Genomic DNA, 17,711 nt, shown 5'->3' on the forward strand with positions numbered 1-17,711 from the left:
TGATACAATCTTCCTTCCTCCTACTCCTACCTATAGTAACCCAATAACACTTACTAAGAAAACAGGTGTTTTGGGCCCAGCATGGTGGCCTAGCAGCTAAAGTCCTTGCCTTGAACACACCAGAAACCCATATGGGCGCCGGACCTATCCCGGCAACTCCACTTCCCATCCAGATCCCTGCTTGTGGCCTGGGAAAGCAGTTGAGGACGGCCCAAAGCCTTGGAACCCTGTACCCACGTGGGAGACCTGGAGGAAGTTCCTGGCTCCTGGCCATTGCAGCCACTTGGGGAGTAAATCAGAGGATAGAAAATCTTCCTGTCTCTCCTCCTCTTTGTATATCTGACTTTGCAATAAAAAATAAATCTTAAAAAAAAAAAAAAGCCACTGCTGTGGCTCCCTCTCTCAGTCCCCTCTCAGCATGAAGAAGTCAGAGCGGTCGTCGCCCATATTCCTGACAGCAGCCAGGGTTCATTCTCCTGGGAAAAAGGATGTTGAGGAGCTAGATGGGATGATAGGCAGTTAGGGTGTGTGGTCCCTGGTGGAGTCATCTTTTTATGATATGTAATATTTCTCCCCATGCTTCTGCCCTTCCAAGGACATGTTCCCCCAACTACAGCTTTCAGGCATAATTTTATAAAACACAGAAGGGGGATTTGTAAGAGGACATTGTGTCCCTGGAAGGTCAGCAGCACAGGATTGCAGTTCATTGGGCAGTATTTGCATGAAAACAACCAAATGGCTACCTTTTGTATACCTGTTGAGAGACAGTTCCTACGGGTTGAGTAAACAGCATGTAAATGAGAACACCTAGCGCGATATACAAGACAAAAGGAATTCCAATCTAGAGTGATGGTTTTGTTTATGAGCTCAATAGTTCCTCCCCTACCCCATACGGACTTTCAGAATATAAAATCTGATGCCCCTAATAAACTTTGGCTTTTGACCATCAAAAAAAAAAAAACAAAACAAACAGCTTTTTTTAAAGCAACTTTAGCAACTCAGTAAATCAGTGAATTTTTCAATTTTCTATGAACACAGAAGCCTCCTTTCAACAGATCAAAGAAGTATAGACAAGGAAGATAAATGAATTTAGAAAATCGTATTACCCAACTATTTCACAAGCAGTAATGAGCTAAGCAATTCAATACTGCCCTATTTAGGAAAAAACATTTCAGATGTTTGAGCTTGATTTTAGAAAACCATCCCTTAAGCCATGACAGACAGAAAAACCCAAAATAAAACCTACCCAAAAACAGAAACATAGAAAACACTGATTTAACCAAGTTATTGCCTATATACATAAGCACCATATTGTTTGGCTGAACTGCATTATCTACTCATGGTACGTATTATGCTCATTTTCACAGACAGAAAAAGGAAGCATTATCAATAACTATTCCATGAACTATTTGGTACCTAGCCTAAGTTACTTTAATGCTCACAATACCATTTTAAGGCTAAAAAAAAACAAGCTCAGAAATGTTAAGGTCACACAGTGGTGGTAACCAATTTTTTTAATTTATTTATATTTTGTTGGAAAGGCAGAGTTAAAAAGAAAGAAGAAACAGAGAGAAACAGAATCTTCTACCCACTAGTTCACTCCCCAAATGGCCACAATGGACAGAGATGAGGCTGGAGCTTCTTCCAGGTCTCCCTGTGTGTGCAGGGACCAAGACACCTGGGACATCCTCTGTTACTTTCCCAGGTATATCAGAGGGAGCTGGATCAGAAGTCGAACAGCCACATATAGGGGACCCTGGGCTGACATGCAGCAACCATATAACCTCCCCAAGTACTGATGCAGTTAGGATGCTGGGTACAGCCTCTCCCCTTATCATCCCACTTCTGCAGATACAGGAAGCAGGGAAAGAAAATTGGAAACAAAACTGTCTCATCCACTTTCCCTATTTCTCCACCCTTCCCGGCCTAATCAGTGGTGGACCTGTGCGTTTATCCTTCTCAACTACGTAAATATCATCAAAAATTAAAAAAAAAAATTTAAGTGCAGGAGCTGGGACTCCATAAGGGATGCTGCCATGTCACAGGCCACAGGCAGAAGTTTAGCTGCTACACTCCAACACCGATCCTAGGTGGTATCAATTTTTAAGCTCACTGCCACAGCAATCATCTCAGGCTGTGCTTATTAACACCATTCAAACACAACATTATTGGAAACCACAAGCTTCCATTTAAGTATTCCCCAAAGAATTCACTCTCAATTATGCGATTATGTTCCAAATTTTTATTAGCATTTTTCTGTTTCTATTTTATTTGCCTCTTAACCATTCCGGTGTATCATAACATTCTGAGACGTGTGCAAGTAAATACAGGATTATGTTAATAGCAATCAACATCAGTGTCCTGGACTTTCTCCAATCAGAAAGGTTCCCATCAAGTTCATTCCTATTTCAAACGGTATTTCTGAAATACCTAGACTTCTACAATAATTCTATTATGAAAAATAATCAAGAATCAGATACTTTGAAACAAGAGTATGGTTCCTATTGTTTGCCAGAAGTTATGCATATCCTCCCTAAAGCTACAATAGAGTCCTATCTGTTCCGGACTACAAGAGCTGCAGGAGCTGGGACAATGTGGTGACTGAAGAAAATTTCCCAAGCACCAGGATTATCATGAAGCTTCCTATACAACCCAGGAGGAAGAAAATGGAGTGGGAGTCTAGTCCAACAAGCAAAGAAATAAAAAACAGATAGGATCAAGGTCAGCCAGAATCTCTTGGTAGAAGCTGATCTTGAGGCCTTGCAAGAAACTCAAGGACACTGCAGACAGGCTCGGTGAGGGACTCCTCCAGCTCCGCCCTGCTGCCTGGAGCATGTGGCTGAAGCCTAACCCTCCCCAAGCCTGAGACACAGTTTTCAGGCCTACACAAGGAGTGCCACCTCCAACATGGCTACAAGGCCAAGGGGAGTACACCTGGAACATGACCTTTGACATGACTGGAAGATCCAGGGAAGTGTCATACAGCCAATTGCAGTGTCTTTGGTGGGTGTAGGGTCTGCTAGAAGGCTCCCTCTTGCCCTCCCCTTCCTTACCCTTTAAAACCTCTAACCTGTGCTTAATAAAGCAGACATTCCTCACCAGCTTGTCGCCAGTGGTTCTTGAGGCCGAAGACCACCGACTGCCTACCCTCGGCGATCTCAGGGACTGCTGGCAAGCCAAAGCCCCTGATTTTGTTCATACAACCGGGAGTCCTATGACTATCTTCAAAGTGCTCTTACCCTGAGGGTGCTAGTTATTCTAACATCAGGCTTATAAATGTATCTGCATATGCGGGCTGGTGCAATGGTTTAACAGGTTAATCTTCCACCCTCAAGTACCATTAGCCCACAAAATATAAGTTTGTGGCCAGCTGCTCCTCTTCCCATACAGCTCCCTGCTTGTGGTCTGGGAAAACAGCAGAGGACAACCCCAAAGCCTTGGGCCCTTACACACCCATGTGGGAGATCTGGAAGAAGTTCCTGAGTCCTGGCTTCAGATGGGCTCATCCCTAGCCATTACAGCCACTTTGGGCAGTGAACCAGCAGATTGAAGATCTTTGTGTCTCTCTTTCTCCCTATAAATCTGCCTTTCCATTCAAAATAATCTTTTTAAAAATTAGCTGCATAAAATATAGAACACCTAAACTCTAACAAAATCCACACATATATTACAGTTATAAAGCAAAGCAAGAAATTTTACAACTCTTGTTCTCATTTAAAACTTTTCCAAAATACAACACATTATGAAACTGCTGCACATTCAAAAGACTATAATTTCATGATCTGATATTCAGGCTGATGCCATAAGCTGTGATTTCAGTTAATGTCATCATTTAAAATTTTTATTAATGTTCATTTATTCTCATCTACTTGAAAGGCAAGTGTGAGACAGAAAGACACACACCAAGAAAATATCACTCTCTGTTATCTCACTCCCTAAGTGCCCACAGTATCCAGGTCTGAGTCAGGTTGAGGCCTGGAGCATACAACCTCATCTAGGTTTCCCACGTGCACTCAGGATACATTAGGAGGAAAGCAGATCAGAAGTATCGGGTGGCTGAGACTCCAGGAGGGTTAGGACCACTAGGGACACACAAAAGCCTGGGCTCCAGCTCTGACTCCATTTCCAATGCAGATTCCTGCTAATGCAAATCAACAAAGGCCCGAGTACTGTGTCTCTGCCATCCATGTGGGAGACATGGATGGAGTCCCTAGCTTTGGCCTGGCCTAGCACCGACTATTACAGGAATTTCATGAGTGAGCCAGCAAAACAAAAAGATTTCTCTTCCCCCTCCTCTCCCCCAAAAAAACCCTTTAAGTGACGGTTCATGCTCTAGCTGCTCCCTTCAAGCTCCCTGCTTGTGACCTGGAAAAGCAGTAGAGGACGGCCCACTGCTTAAGGATGGAGCTCTTGAACACCACTGATTAAGGCTGTAAATGCAATCAAATTTTTGGAAAACAATACAGAGTTCCTCAGAAAACTTAAGGTATAATTACATGATCCAACAACCCATTCTGAAGTATATATACCCAAAATAGAATGCAAGGTCTCAAACAGGTGTTTATACACTCACATTCACAACAGCCAAGCAGCAGAAGTAATCCAAGTGTTCATCAACGCATGCAGTGGCTAACACATGCATACACACACGTATACTCAGCCTTAAGCAGGAAAGAATTACTGCCACACGCCACACGCCACACCATGAATGAACCCTCGAGGACAGTATCCTAAGTAAAATAAATCAATCACAAAAAGAAAAATACTGGGTAGGGGCAATTTTTATTTACTTGTTTTTAAAAGGCAACACACAGGGGCAACCAGGGGCCGGGGTTAGGGTGGATCTTCCATCTGGTTCACTCCCCAAATATTTCCCAGTCAGGAGGATACAACTCCTTCTGGGTCACCCCCTCGCCCCCAGGGCAGGGTTTCAGGTATTTGAGCTGTCACATGCTGTCTTCCTAGAGGAAGCTGTGTGGGAACAAGAGCAGGCACTGAAGCTGCCTGGAGGTGTCCCATGTGGGACACAGGAAGCAGGTGTCCCACGTGGCAGAGCCTCAGCAACCAGTGCTGTGGGTGGGCTTCTGGTACAGCACCTAAGATAGTTTGGGATTTGAGATCGCATTGCAGCATAATGTGTTTAGCCTTTACCTACATCATTGCATTACTTGGTCCAACTCCCTTTAAAGGGTATAGTTTCTAGGACCAATTCTCAACCTCTTGCCCCCTGGCTTTGGATGGGTGCAGCTCCGGCTGCTGCAGCCATCTGGGGAGGGAACCAGCAGATCTTCCTCTGGTTCACTCCCCAAATGGGCCGAACAGCTGGACCCGGGCCGATCCAAAGCCAGGAGCCTCTTCCAGGTCTCAAAATGGGTGCAGCGTCCCAAGGCTTTTGCCTGTACTCCACTGCTTTCCCAGACCACAAGCAGAGAGCTGGATGGAAAGTAGGACAATTGAGATTAGAACCACCATCTCTATGAGATCCTGGCGGTTGCAAAGTGAGAACTTTAGCCACGAGGCTACTGTGCCAGGCTCTCAAACAAATCTTAAAAAAAGAAAACTGGGGAAAAAAAATACATAATAATAATAAACTGGAGATGTGTTTCCTGACAATGTAAATACATTTACTACTACAACAGAATTGTACACTTCAAAATCATTAGGATGATAATTTTTTTTTTCAAACCACAACAAAAACTGGCAAATACGGGAGCCAGCAGCCAGTGTTGAGGCATAGAAGCACCGAGGGTAAGGCCCCCTCCGGCAATGCTGGCATTCCCTATATCTGCCAATTGTTTCACATCTCATCACTCACGGCCCAGCAAGAGCAGTGGAGGACGGCCCAAATGTTTGGGCCCCTGTTACACACAACACACACTTGAAAAAGTTCCAGGCTCTGGCTTCAGCACTGCCTAGCCCTGGCTGTTGTGGCCATTGGGGCAGTAAACCAGTGGATTAAAATTTCTTTCTCCACTTCTGTGACTTTTTCAAGTAAATACAAATCTTTAAAATTCCTAATACAAAAAGGTCAATACGGGGACCAGAATTGTGGCACAGCATGCTGAGCCTCCACCTGCTATGCTACCGTCACACATGGCCATCAGCTGGACTCCCAGCTGCTCCACTTCTGATCCTACTTCCAGCTAATGAACCAGGAAAAGCAATGGAAGGAAGCCCAATCGCCGGTCCTGCCACAACAAGGGAGACCCTGGGGAAGCACCAGTCTCCTGGCTTGGACCTGGCCCAGGCCACTTACGGAGTGAAGCAGCAGATGAAAACGCCCTTTCATTAGTGCTCTCTCTCACCATGTCAGGGTGCAGCTGGGTGATAGCACCCCAAAGCAGTGGGCAGATGTGACTCCATTTTGGTTCTCTAAGTTTCAAGCATAGCTAACCGTAGTAACCTGCTCCTATAAACATACCTGCTAGCTGATTGGCTTAAGGTGTGCTCTGAACTTCAGTTGATGGGATGATAGCACTGCACATTAACCAGAACATAGTCCACTAATTGGATGGCTTGAGAAAAAAAAACCCAGGCTGTTGCACGCAAAGGGGACTCGGGTGGTTCCTGGAGTCCTCCACACATCCTACACTTGTGTGCTATATGATCTCTCTAACACTTCCTTTCAAACCAAGAAGAATAAATAAATCTTTAAAAAATAAAAAGTTTAAAATGACAAACTTCATATTGCCATAATCACAATTTGTGAAATTATTGTAACAATACTAATTCACAACCTTAAGTAAGTGAACCATCTATGTTGTGCTATTACCTCAGTAAATGTTTAAATAAAAGCAGAGTTTGGCCTGGCGTGGTGGCCTAGTGGCTAAAGTCCTCGCCTTCAATGTACCAGGATCCCATGTGGTCGCCAGTTCTAATCCTGGCGGCCCTGCTTCCCATCCAGCTCCCAGCTTGTGGCCTGGGAAAGCAGTCGAGGACGGCCCAAAGCCTTGGGACCCTGCACCCGGGTGGAAGACCTGGAGGAAGTTCCTGGCTCCTGGCTTGGGATCAATGCAGCACAGGCCGTTGCGCTCACTTGGGGAGTGAATCGTAGAACGGAAGATCTTCCTCTCTGTCTCTCCTCCTCTTTGTATATCTGACTTTGTAATAAAAATAAATAAAATAAATCTTTAAAAAAAAGGCAGAGAAAATGTAAATGTAAAAAGTTGTCACTGAAAACAACAAACTGCTGAGTGCGTCCAAAGCCTTGAGCTCTCACCTCTTCCAACTTCACCCAAGCTTTTAAGAGGCAGTCCCCCGCCCCTCTGAACACCCCTACATGCTTGGCAGGTCCACCCTCCAAGAGAAATGAACCTGTGATGGTCATGGCATGGGGAATGGAATTGAAGCTTAAACTCTAATGTAGCCGTGGAGTCCAAATCTTTACTAACAACAAATTCACTGAATAGACAAGCATGCAACACGCAGCCTGTCACTGCCACTTCCCTTTCCAGCCCTGCATGTTTCCACACGAGACGTCTCTGCCCCAGCTGGGACAGCTGCTGGCTGACCTGGTGAGAGCCACCTCAACCGTGGCTGCTGAGGGCACGCTGTCACAGCAGGCTGGTGCACCCCACCTACATCTCACCTGAGTGCCAGTTTCAAGTTCCAGCTACTGTGCACTTCAGATCCAGCTTGTAAATCTCTGCGGGGGCCCTGGGAGGCAGCAGATAAGGGCCTGAGACCCTCCTCTGGGCTCCTGCCCCCCACGTGGGAGACCAAGATGGTGGCTGCAGGTACTGGTATGTAAATCTGCAAAGAAGGAAGATAAGCTATCTCTCTCACACACGCCCTCCCTCTTGCTGTCACTGTCCTTTTCAAATAAATAAATAAAGCTAAAAATTAAAATTCAAAAATGTGGTTAGAACAAACTATGCCTAACACCATTATATTTACATTTAACAGGTTGTCTAAGACGGGCATGGCAGCTGGTTAAAACACTGCTTGGGACAGCGTATCCCATAGTGAAGGCCAGTTGATGTCCCAGTTACTCTGTTTATCATTTGGCTCCCTGATGATGCAAACTGGAAGTGCTTGGACAAGAGCAGTCCACCTGGGAGAGAAATCCAAATGAAGTTCCAAGCTCCTGGCTTTGACCTAGCCTAGTCCTAGCTGTTTCCAGTATTTGAGAAATAGTATCACTAGTGATGGAAAAATCTCTCCCCCACTCAAATGATTAAATGTGTGTGTGTGTGTGTGTGTATGTGCGCGCACGCGCGCGCACACACACACATATATACATATATATATATAAATCTCAAGGGCCCAGCATGGTGGCCTAGCAGCTAAAGTTCTCACCTTGCACATGCTGGAATCCCATCTGGGAGCTGGTTCTAATCCAGGCTGCCCTGCTTCCCATCCAGCTTCCTGCTTGTGGCCTGGGAAAGGAATAAAAGATGGCCCAAAGCCTTGGGATCCTGCACCTGCATGGGAAACCAGGAGGAGGTTTCAGGCTCCTGGCTTCAGATCGGCTCAGCTCTAGCTGTTGCAGACACTTGGAGAGTGCATCAGTGGATGGAAGATTTTCTTCTCTGTCTCTCCTCTTCTCTGTATATCTGACTTTCCAATCAAAATAAATCTTTTATATATATGTATCAGCATGACCAGCATTAAGTCTACTTAATAGAATAAGCATTTCTAAAGCATACGGAAAGGATGTAAAAGAGCAGACACGAACTCTGTAAAGTCACTATGGCTTTCTTCCTTCTCTAACTTTTTCTAAATTTTTTATAATCAATTTGTTACAGGAACAACAAGCAGGAGCTTGAGAAAAACTCATCTTTCTGGCTCCAAACTTCCCCGTGTGCCTTACTGTGCCCCAGGCACCTGCATATGTTCCATTGGCGGTGATGCTGACCCAGCTCAGGGTGGGACGAGGCCAGCAGCCTCCATTTTGCAGAGAACAAACAGGAACAGGTTGGGCGAGGGACACCGCCTAGGGTCCCTTCATTGCATCCCATCTTTCAGGGCCATGTGCATGCTGTTCGGGATCCTGTTTAAACCAGCCAATGGCCTGGAAACCTGAGGCGAGAACACTTTCTGTTTCATCTTCAGCCAGGAAGGCGCTTAACTCGGTTTCTTCGGCTGAAAACTTGGGGGTGGGGGAGGAATCTCTTCCAGACCACGAATCCTAAGTCTAGATACTACAACGGAGAAAAAGCAGGGGGCAAAAAACGAATGGCTGGAGGACACAAATCTATGCTCTGGCCAAAGGTCAAGAGCAGAAACAGGTGCTGGAGTCAGGAGGAAGGAGCTGGAACTTCCCTGGTTAAAGCAACAGCTGCCAACGCTGCCTCTGCTTCAGCACCATCACCGCTTCCATCCCGTCCACCTCGCGATCGGAAATCCCACACTCCCCAAGTCCAGCTCAGAGAATGGGAACATCGGCATGAGCAGGAAATCACTGTATGGACCGTCGGTGCCTGCTGCTGTGAACTCGGCTGGACTCGGGCTAACACAGAACAGACTCACAGAAACGCCTTCATTCTTACCCAGGGTTCACTAACAAATGAAACTTGGCTAGCACACTAGGAGACACAACGTTTAAGAACGAGGTGAGAACAGAGTTTCAGAGACAGACAAGCTGAAATGCATGCCAACAAGTCCCTAAGTGTTGGTAACCTTTCGCGCCGCGGCCGCTGTAAAGTATTTCTCGGCTCTTTAATATCGTTACATTGCCCTTTTTTTTTTTTAACTCCCATGGTCACGCGCGGATACTATTAACTCTGCTATCCCGAGGATGAGATTCCATCTTCCCCCAAACAGGTTCTGACCACAACCTCACCACCTTCCCCCCTCACCGCAGGGGAGTAGGAGCAGCTCCTCCACAGCAGGTGCCCCGGTCTTCAAGAAAAAAAAAAAATCAAACGTCCAGCTCTCGGGACCCAAACCTAAAGACAGCGCTCCCACAAGCTGCTAGGCCACGACTGGGTGAGCACCTGATGTCGGGGGGTGGGGGAGGGCGAGCCCGGGCGCTGGCGGATCCGGGGCGAGGGAGCCGAGGGGACCCCGCCGGCGGGCCCCTCCAAGGGCGGGGATCGGAGGGCGCCCACAGGGGTGGGCACCGCTAACACGTGGGGCGACAGGGTGGGCTGGCAGAGGATGTGCCGGGAAGAAGGCGGGCAGAAGACAACGGAGCGGCAGGCACCCCACCCTGGACGGGGAGCGCAGCCCTCGGAGACCGGCCGACTGACGGAGGAGGAGGAGGAGACCCGGCGGCAAGGCCACGAGGAGGGCGGGTCTGCCCGGGCCCGGAGGGGGCACGCGCCGGCCAAGGAACCCCGAGCAGCCGAGGATCCCCGACACGCGCGGGGAGGAGACAGCAGCCCTGCCCTGAGGGAGCGGGGAGCGGCCGCGCCCGGAGGGCCCTGTGACCCGCAGCCGCCCGAACCGGACCCGCCCCGCGGCGCCTCCCCTCCTGCCCGCGCGACCCGTTAGCCCGCCGCCGCCACTCACCAGCGGCTGCACCTGAGCCCGCCGCTGCCTCAGCTGCTGCTTGCGCCTCCGCAGCCGCCGCCGCCTTCGCCTCACTGCTGAGGCCGAGTCCCGGGGGAACCTCCGCGTCCCGCCGCCGCCGCCGCTGCCGCCAGTGCAGAACACCCCAAAATGGCGGCACTTCCGGCACCTACCACTGGGCGGGGCGGGGGAGGCCGAGGAGGAGTGAGCGGGAACGTACCACCGCGGCCGAGCGGAGCGCGGCGCAGGGGCGGGCCGAGCGCCGGCGCGCCAGCGCCCTCTGGGGCGGGGGCAGGGGGAGGCCTGAGCGCCCCAGCCCTCCTGGGGGCGCGGACGTTGCAACCAGACCCCACCCCACCCCAGGGAACTCTGAGGGGCGCCTTGTGTTCTTTGTCTCCTCGGAAGAGTCACCCTGACCTGGGAATCAAGTTGTTGACTGCGCGCCGCACCCACAGAAGCTTTGGAGGCTTTGGAGCAGGAGGCTGTTGGGCAAGCACTCCAGCTTGGCACTGAATAGGGAGCCTAATAAGATCTCTGATGAATGAAGAAATGAATGAATGAAGGAAGGAAGGAAGGAAGGAAGGAAGGAAGGAAGGAAGGAAGGAAGGAAGGAAGGAAGGAAGGAAGGAAGGAAGGAGGGAAGGAGGGAGGGAGGGAAGGAAGGAAGGAAGGAAGGAAGGAAGGAAGGAAGGAAGGAAGGAAGGAAGGAAGGAAGGAGGGTGCTTGACCAGCGCTGGACACTTAGCAAAAAAAATCTCTACCACCCCCAGTGTGTGTGCGGGGATGGGTTCATAGGGATTCTATTCAGAGAATGACAGCCCAGCCCTAGCCTATTTTCGGCAAGAAAAAAAACCTGACTAGACCAATTGAGGACTCAGGAGTTCACCTGCAGGGATCCCTGATGGAATGCAAGCCACATACCCTGGTTCCTGTGGCAGCCAACCTTGGTCATTCTTTAGGTTCTTTACTTTGCAACGCGGTGAGATACAGATGGAGAAAAAAAACAGTGCTGAGCCCTGCCTGGCCCCTATCCGCATGCAGAAAACTCGTGGTTTTGCAAGCAATTTCTCTAACATTTTCTGGCTTCACAGAGTCAATGCTCCTTGGGTTGACAAATACTGATTATACCCTACCTCACCACAAGAAAACAAGTGGGCTCCCAGACAGAAGCCAACAAGGTCTCCCTGGGTGTGGGAAGCACCACTTTCACTTGAGGAGAAAAACAAATTTAACCACAGTGTTGCTGGTGCGACAAGGTCTGTAAATTGCATATTTTCATACTCTTGTACTGTATAGTTTTAAATACATTGGTTTTTTTTTTAAACATTTATCGGGCCCGGCACGGTGGCGCAAGTGGTTAAAGGTCCTCGCCTTGCACGCCCGGGATCCCATGTGGGCGCCGGTTCTAATCCCGGCAGCCCTGCTTCCCATCCAGCTCCCTGCCCGTGGCCCCGGAAGGCAGTCGAGGACGGCCCAAGGCTTTGGGACCCTGCACCCGCGTGGGAGACCCGGAGATAGTATTGGCCGTTGTGCTCACTTGGGGAGTGAATCATCGGACGGAAGATCTTCCTCTCTATCTCTCCTCTGTATATCCGCCTTTCCAATAAAAAAATAATAAAAATAAATCTTTAAAAAAAAAAGATTTATCTACTTTTGGCCCCGACACCAGGATTCCATCAGGGTGCTGGTGCTTTTTTTTTTTTTTAAGATTTATTTATTTTTATTGCAAAGTCAGATATACAGAGGAGGAGAGAAAGATGGTTCACTCTCCAAATGAGTGCAACGGTCGGTGCTGTGCTGATCCAAAGCCAGGAACCAGGAACCTCTTCCGGGTCTCCCACGCGGGTGCAGGGTCCCAAGGCTTTGGGCCATCCTCGACTGCCTTCCCAGGCCACAAGCAGGGAGCTGGATGGGAAGCAGGCCACCGGGATTAGAACCAGCACCTATATGGGATCCCGGTGTGTTCAAGGCGAGGACTTTAGCCCCTAGGCCACGCTGCCAGGCTCAGGGAGCTGTTTCTATTCCAAGCTGCCCTGCTTCCCATCCAGCTCCCTGCCTGTGACCTGGGAAAGCAGTGAGCTGCCCAAAACCTTGGGACCCTGCACCTGCATGGCAGACCCAGAAGAAGTTCCTGGCTTCAAATAAGCTCAGCTCCGGCCATTGCTGCTGCTTGGGGAGTAAATCAGAGGACAGAAGATCTTCCTGTCTGTCTCTCCTCCTCTCTGTATATCTGATTTTCCAATAAAAATAAATAAATCTTTAAAAAAAATTCTTGATAAAAAAAAAAGATTTATTTATTTCATATTGGAAAGGTAGATTTACAGAGAGCAGGGACAGAGTGATCCTCTATCCGCTGTTTCAATGCCCAAATGGCCACAGTGAGGAGTGCTGAAATGATCCAAAGCCAGGAACCAAAGCCTGGTCTTCCACGTGGGTGCAGGGTCCCAAGGCTTTGGGCCATCCTCTGCTGCTTTCCCAGGCCACACGCCGGGAGCAGGGTGGGAAGTGGAGCAGCTGGGACACAAAACTGATGCCCGTATGGGATCCTGGCGCTTTAAGGTGGAGGATTAGCCAACAGAGCCATTGCACTGGGTCTTTGTAGTCTTTCACAGCCAGATTCTCATGGCCTAGGTAATAATGCCTAACCCATGATAAGCTCTAAGGAAATATTATTGCCTTAATGACTAGGCCTACGTAGGTGCTCTGTATGGAAAGAGAATAGACTGCTTAGCCTTTCAATATTTCCTGGAACTTATCCATGAATTACATAAGAATAGGACCAGGGCGCACACGGTAGTCTAACAGCTAAAGTCCTTGCCTTGCACGCACCAGGATCCCATATGGGTGCCAGTACATGTCCTGGGCAACCCCACTTCCCATCTAGCCCCCTGCCTGTGGCTTAGGAAAGCAGTAGAGGACAGCCCAAAGCCTTGCGACCCTGTACCCTGTTGGAGACTCAAAATAAGTTCCTGGCTCCTGACCTCTGGATCAGTTCTGCTCTGACCTTCGTGACAGCTTGGGGAGTGAATCATTGGATAGAAGATCTTCCTTTCTCTCTTATCCTCTTTTTATATCTCACTATCCAATAAAGAGCAGTGGAAAGATAAAGAGATTTCATCTATTGGTTGCTGGTTTATTCCCCACCACCCGGCCCCCGCAAGGCCCACAACAGGGCTAAACAAGGCCAAAAGAAGGAGCTAGGCATTTCAATCTGGTTTCTGGCATGGGTGGGTGCCTGGAACCTGAGCACCTGAACCAGCACCCTATGCCTAGGGAGCACATTAGCAGGTAGTGGGATCAGAAATGTGTGGAGTAGACACAACATGAATCAGGCACTTCAGTATGGGGTACAGCCATCCCCAGGGGGCAGCTTAACCTGCCACCCCACAATGCCTGCCCCAGGCCTTTAATTTGTGCACTATATAATTTGGAAGTGCTTGCTTCCTTCAAAACAACCATGTCTTCCTGCTATAATCCCAAACTATAAAATAAACCATGGATGGAGGCAGTGACAAGATCTGACTGCTGTGGTGGACGCTGTGGTGCAGCCAATTAAGCAGCTGCTTCCCATGGGGCTGTTAAAATCGAGTAAGCCACAGCTGGACAGAGCTCTCATATTTGAGCACAGATATAAGTCCTGGTTGCTCCACTTCCCATCTAGCTGTCTGGTAATGCTCCTAGGAAAGCAGTGGAAGATGGCCCACATGTAAGACCTGGACTCGGATCCCTGGCTTTAGCCCAACCCAGTCCTAGCTGTTGAAGTCATTTAGGGAGTCAGCCAGAAAATGGAAGATCTTCCTCTGTCTCTCCCCATCACTCTATCACATACATAAATAGATTGTCTGTGATGAGGTAGGCAACTAGTTTAGGGTCACAAGCTTGGAAGTCACTCCCTACCACCAACACCTAGACGTTCCCTCCTGCCCACCTGTGACACTCACCTATCACCTGAGAGGGGACAGTATTGCATTGTTGTGTAACCACTCCCCTCACAATCCCCTATAAAGGCTCAGGAGGGGCTCCGTCTCTTGGTCATTGCTTCCATTGTTCTTGGGGTTGGGGGTGGTCGTCCATAATTTACAACCAGAGGGAGACATAAATGAAGGAGAGATGGCATTTGGACGTCGTTGCTCCTAGATACCAGGTGTCCTTGGCTTGTTGTCCTTGACTAGATAAGCCTCTAGTCCACAGACACCCTCACTCCGTCACATATTAATTAGATTGGGCCCAACACAGTAGCCTGCAACTCCCTTGCATACACCAGGATCCCATCTCGGTGCTGGTTCTAATCCTGGTGGTCTCACTTCCCATCCAGCTCCCTGCCTGCAGTCTGGGAAAGCAGTCCAGGATGGCCAATTCTTGGGACCCTGCACCAAAGTGGGAGACCCAGAGGAGGCTCCTGGCTCCTGGCTTCGGATCAGCTCAGCTCTAGACGTTGCTGCCACTTGGGGAGTGAATCATCGGACAGAGGATCTTCCACTTTGTCTCTCCTTCTCTCTGTATATCTAGATTTCCAATAAAAACAAAGAAATCCTTTAAAAATAATAAAAAACTTTTAAAATAATAATAATTTAAAAAAAGAATCAGCCAAAATTTCCAGTTAAGGGAAAATGGATAAATACATTAAGTTATAATAATTATTACAGAATAGTAAAAATAAATAATACCAACTCAAAACGTGGCTGAATTTTTTACTAAAAAAAAACAACAGAGTACTTGTTTATCTCTTTCATAATGTATGTAATGAACTACATTTTTAACTATTATGAAAAAGCAGAAGAGCATGACAGATCACTCAGATTCAACATTAGTACTGCTATATTTATCTAATCTCTCTTGGTAAAGCATTTTGATGCAAATCCCACTTATGTAAATTCAGACAGTTTCTTACATAGCAACAGTACCATGACCTCATTAATAAAATTAACACAACTCTGTAGTTTCAGAAATAAACTTTTTAAACAGTGTCAGAAAACAACTTTTCTTATTAAAAAAAATTGTGTTCATTTAAAAGGCTGAAAGAGAGATCGATCTTCCGTTGGCTGATTGATTCCCCAAATGCTGAAAAGGCCAGAACTTGGTCTGCATCTCCCACAGGAGTGGCAGTTACCTTGACACAGTAACAGAAACATGGATTGGAAAAGGAGAAGCCTTGGGCTAGGCACACCAACTCAGAAGCCTAATCCTGCCCCTTCGAGCACCGAAATCTCACATGCATGTCAATAAAAGAGCAAGCATTTAACAATTAATGTAAAATTAGCTTTTCTTATAAGATATTTATATTTGTTTACAACATTTTTTTTTCATTTTTATTTATTTATATTAGGAAGTCAGATATACAAAGAGGAGGAAAGACAGAGAGGAAGATCCTTCGTCCGATGATTCACTCCCCAAGTGGTCACAACAGCCGGTGCTTTGCTAATCTGAAGGCAGGAGCCTGGAACCTCCTCCAGTTCTCCCACATGCCACATGAGTAGAGGACCCCAAGGCCCTGGGCTGTCCTCGACTGCTTTCCCAGGCCACAAGCAGGGAGCTGGATGGGAAGCAGGCCGCCGGGATTAGAACCAGCACCCATATGGGATCCCAGTGTGTTCAAGGTGAGGACTTTAATCACTTACGCTATCACGCTGGGCCCACAAATAATCTTTAAAAAGAGAAATGGATATAGGGACTAGTCAAAATCCTCGCCTTGCATGCGCCCAGATCCCATATGGGTGCTGGTTGTAATCCTGGTAGCCCTGCTTCCCATCCAGCTCCCTGCTTGTGGCCTGGGAAAGCAGTGGACTACGGACTAAAGCTTTGGGATCCTGCATTCACAAGGGAGACCTGGAAAAGGCTCCAGGCTCCTGACTTTGGATTGGCACAGCTGAGACCATTGTGGCCGCTTGGGGAGTGAATCAACAGATGGAAAATCTTATTCTTTGTCTCTCCTCCCATCTGTATATCTGACTTTCCAATAAAAAAAAAAAAAATCTTTAAAAAGTGGTGGATAAGGGCCCAGCGCCAATGCCTAGCAACTAAAGTCCTCGCCTTGAACGTACTGGGATCCCATTTGGTCTCCTGTTGTAATTCCAGTGGCCCTGCTTTCCATCCAGCTCCCTGCTTGCAGTCAGGGAAAGCAGTCGAGGACGGCCCAAAGCCTTGGGACCCTGCATTTGCATGGGAGACACCGAGGAGGCCCCGGCCTCCTGGCTTCATCGGCTCAGCTCCAGCCGTTGCAGCCACTTGGGGAGTGAATCATGGGTTGGAAGATCTTCCTGCCTGTCTCTCCTTCTCTGTATATTTTACTTTGCAATAAAAATAAAATCTTTACCAAAAAAAGTAGGAATAAAATAAAAATATGTAACAACAGAATATCATTTAGCAGTAAAAAGAAATACAGTACTGGTTATGTTACAGTATGAACTAACCTTGAAAATATTAGAATAATAGCAAGAAGCCAGACACCAAAGACATCTGCTATAAGATTTCCTTTGGTTCAATTGCCCAGGACATGCAATGTATGGAAACGAAAAGTAGCTCAGAAGTTGCTTAGGGCTGGCAAGTTGGGGAGAAATTTTGAGTGACTGCTAATGGTAATGGGCTTTTTTTTGGGGGGGGGGCGACAATGAAAATGTTGTAAGATTATTTGTGGTGATGGCTGCACAACCCAGTGAATATACTACCTAAAGCTCATTCAGCTGTACAGTTGGTGGACGGTAAGTTAAGGCTGTTGTGAAAAAGCACTTTTTTTTTCTAATGGCACAGAGGGAAGCAGGTGTTCAGCCTGATGGTTAAGAAGCTGGTTAAGACCCCTGGGTCCCTTACCTGGCACTGCAGGTCCTAATTCCAGTTTCCTTGCTAATGTAAAAGCCAACAACAGACCTTCCTCATGCTACCTTCCAAATCAACCTTTTTTTTTTTAAGATTTATTTTTATTATTTTTTCATTGGAAAGGCATATACAGAGAGGAGAGACAGAGAGGAAGATCTTCCGTCCGATGATTCACTCCCCAAGTGAGTGCAATGGCCGATACTATTCCGATCCAAAGCCAGGAGCCTCTTCCGGGTCTCCCACATGGGTGTAGGATCCCAAGGCTTTGGGCCGTCCTCGACTGCTTTCCTGGGCCACAGGCAGGGAGCTGGAAGGGAAGTGGGGCTGCCGGGATAGAACCGGCGCCCATATGGGATCCCAGGTGTGCAATGTGAGGACCTTAACCACTGTGCCACTGCGCCGGGCCCCAAATCAACCTTTTTTAAAAATAATTTATTCATTTA

At 47.8% G+C, this 17,711-nt stretch overlaps 1 protein-coding gene across 1 annotated transcript in view; it reads right to left on the reverse strand.

Moving 5' to 3' along the window:
* CELF1 (CUGBP Elav-like family member 1) overlaps positions 1-10,579 on the reverse strand; it is an 86,999-nt gene extending 76,420 nt beyond the window's left edge. The window contains exon 1 of the mRNA XM_040980238.1: positions 10,456-10,579. The gene's annotated coding sequence lies outside the window, so the exon portion shown is untranslated. The remainder of the gene's footprint in view (positions 1-10,455) is intronic.
* Positions 10,580-17,711: the final 7,132 nt, after the last annotated feature.

The sequence above is a fragment of the Ochotona curzoniae genome, unplaced genomic scaffold, assembly GCF_017591425.1.
Source record: "Ochotona curzoniae isolate NIBS_2020 unplaced genomic scaffold, NIBS_Ocur_1.0 contig_3432, whole genome shotgun sequence".
In the NCBI taxonomy this organism is placed as follows: Eukaryota; Metazoa; Chordata; class Mammalia; order Lagomorpha; family Ochotonidae; genus Ochotona; species Ochotona curzoniae.